At 41.9% G+C, this 3,414-nt stretch overlaps 1 pseudogene; it reads right to left on the reverse strand.

Annotated features, from left to right (window-relative positions):
* Nucleotides 1-362: 362 nt before the first annotated feature.
* On the reverse strand, nt 363-1,427 carry LOC148122772 (E3 ubiquitin-protein ligase RNF4 pseudogene; annotated as a pseudogene).
* Between the last annotated feature and the right edge of the window lie 1,987 nt (nt 1,428-3,414).

Below are 3,414 nucleotides of genomic sequence, written 5' to 3' on the forward strand. Positions count from 1 at the left end.
TTCTCATTCTTAGGAAACATGGCTGCCCTGCAGAGGGTCTTTTGATTTGCAGAAAACACTGCACATCAATGATAAGGTACAGGTAGAATCACAGATCACCTCTGCTCTCCAAAGAAAAGTAAAAGTCCACCAGCAGGGCTTTTCAGGGCCGGCTTCTGTACTGGGATCCTTGGGTTGGATGGACTATGTCTGGCCAGGTCACTGTGTGGCAGGCAGAATAGCTAACTGGCAGATACCTTGGAAAGGTTCTGTACCCAGAAGAGTTGGGGCAAACTTTTCCATCAGGGAAACTTCTTGGCCAACATGTAAGCTCCATAAAGAGGCTGGAGCCACAGTACTCAAACTCCAATGTGCCTGACTCCTTTTCTCCTACTCCCAGCTCAGAATACCCAGGAGCAAAGATGCTAAGCTGACCTGGGAGGATCCCGCTCGATAGCATCAAACTGGAGAAAACAAAAGGATCTAAGGGGTTGGAAAACAAAAGAGCAGTTTACATCAGACATTGATTTTTGAAAGTCTTTTTTAGCTCAGGAAACTGGAGGCAGATACCATGCAGAAAGCCCAGTCTGGCTGTCTGTCCATTGGTCTATCCTGAGCAGTTCTGAACATTTCATATATAAATGGGGTGGTACCGTTTATGGTTGATCTTTTTCCTACAAGTTGGGCAAGTGTTAGCATTCTTAAGGGAATCACGGAGGCACTGGCTACAGAAGACATGGCCACATTCTGTAGAAACAATGAGGCTCCCGTTCTGCACAATCTCAGAGTATCCATCCATGCAGATTGGACAACTGACAGTACCTGAGGGCCTGAGTCCTGTAGCTCCTTCATCCCTGGCGCTTCGAGGAGTATGGGTAGTCACATATACATCTCTGTCCCTAGACAGTTCCTCATCATCACTGCTCACCACACAGCTGTCAGCATGATCTTGGCGTAACCTCCTCCCATTTCTTCTTGGCCTTCTCCTTTCGTCAACAATCACAACAGAGTCATTGTGAGTGAGGTCCACAACCACAGGCTCTAGAGATTCACAGGTGAGGTCCACGATTTCATCACCAGCAGTTTCCATGAGTTCTATGGGTTCTGTTTCCAAGGAAATCTCAGGGGTTGAAGTTGTTTCCCGAGTTCGCTTCTGGGCTTGTCTAGAACTTACTGTTCCACCACGCCGCTTTCTTTAAGGATTTCTTCTACTCATTGTGCTCTCTGGCTTCAATCCACAGAAAAGTAAGTGATATACACCAAGGTTTATGGGGAGGCTGAAAGTTCTCAATCTCTCATGCCCTGTGAGTACTCATCCTGTGGCTTACAATTTGGAGTCAATTAGATGTCCAATATTTCCAAGTCTTGGAGTTGGTGCGATCAGGCAGACGCCACAGTCAACGAGCTCGAGCAAGGGCGTACCCCCGCCACCAGCCGCTAAGGAGACCCACTCAAGCCTTAATCCATATTTTTTATCAGCCCTCGGCCACATGACTGTACTTTCATATGTCACCCAATGTGGGACACCTACATCCACAAAAAACCTGAAAAAGCTTTAAAAAGGTTCTAAAAACACAAAAACAAAACCAAGTAGAGATTTCTAGTCTCATGTGTCTCGTACCAGCTGCAGTACTGAGATACGTCTCCCAGCAGCTGCCTGTGGAAAAAGACAGCTGCTGGGCACCAGTCACAAGTCCCTACCACCATGCACAAGCAAAGCTACACCAGTGCCATCTGACACAGCAGTTTTATATTCATCACATGTAATGAAAAATTATAGATGCTCAGTAAAGACAGAATCAGACATCCCCTCCCAAAAAAAACTCTAAATGGGCTGAGTTTTAAAATATACATAGACTTGGGAGAGAAAAGGGAAAAGGGGAAGAGTAGAGATAGCCATAGATTAAAAAATAGTTTAAAATAATAGCAAAGTGCTTAAAAAAGGAATTGAGCAAAACATACAAAAAGCCATGTAAAGATGGAAAATACACAGAATCTAGATTATGTATGTTATTTGTTTTCTCTAGATTTTCTGATTGCTAATAAAGAAACAGCACTGAGTTATGAAAACTTCTGGATTAAACCAACCTATATGCTTTAAAAATGTCTTGACTTCAAAATGGAAGTCAAACAATATGCTACTTTGGGGAAGAGGTTATGCTTTTATTTCCACAGGAGGTGAGAAGTTATGGATTTGTTCCAGGTTAGTATGGATCAGGATTGATTGGGGAAGAGCCCCTGAAAATCCTGACTACAAACATTAAGCAAAAATAAACCTAAAAGAACTATAAAACATGTGATTTCTATTTTTAGCTACTTAAACATAAGAAATAAAATCGTCTTTGACAAACTTCTGTACAATGCACAGTCTATATTTGTATTAATAAAGAACAGTATGTTACCTTTAAAAGTTTATGTATTTTCAGAGCAGGAGGACAAGAAACCAATAAAAATGAATGGTTCAAGTGATCCAGCATCCAGAAGAGCTTTAAGGTTGCTGGCTGAGATAATTTGGTTTCACAAAATACTCCAGTCAGGACCGAACAATCATCCTGATTTTCTCAAGGTTCTTCTGAAGATGCCAGCACCCACAGACAACAGGAAGCAGTCTAGAGAAAAAACACACTGACAGTTACAAATTTGGCTTATGGATGTTTCTTATATTTTAGGAGTTAGTTGCAAGTTGTTATTGATCATAATCAGAAAAAAGAACTAAATAAAAGAATTAGAGTCAAAGATCTCTTTCTAATGGAAAAAAAGGGAATATGATCTGAAATGATGAGATAAAAAGATAGATTATTGAGTCTACTTTAATCCACAAAAACAACTAGTTGTAACATGAAGGCCGGGCTCATTGGAGTTTCTGTCCTGCCCGGTCCCTCAGCTATTTAGTCCCAGAGAAAATCACACAGAGGTCTCCATAAGATTATAAAACTGATTGGACCATTAGATCAGGCTACTTATTAGCTCGTGTAGCTTATATTAACCCATTATTCTGATCTATGTTAGCCACATGGCTCGATACCTTTCTCAGCGAGGCAGCTCACATCTTGCTTCTTTGGTGATCTGGGAAGAACTGCAGAGGGAGCTTCCTGCTTCCCAGAATACTCCCATTCTCATCGCCCTGCCTCTACCTTCTGTCTGGTTGACCCACCTATACTTCCTACCTGGTCAATCAGCATTTATTTAAAACATGATTGGCAGAATACAGACAATTCTTCTGCACCACTCTCTGTTGTAATTGGAGCAGTGGGCTGCTTTCCGCCAACCTGTTCCTGGCTGCCTGGCTAGCTTATACACCGAAATAACAACACACAAATTATTTTCATTTAAACACTACCTGGCCCATTAGTTCTAGCCTCTTATTGGCTAACTCCCACATATTAATTCAACCCATTTCTAATAATCTCTATCGCCACTTGACTATGGCTTACC

This window comes from Myodes glareolus, chromosome 3 (genome assembly GCF_982192425.1).
Source record: "Myodes glareolus chromosome 3, mMyoGla1.1, whole genome shotgun sequence".
Taxonomy (NCBI): Eukaryota; Metazoa; Chordata; class Mammalia; order Rodentia; family Cricetidae; genus Myodes; species Myodes glareolus.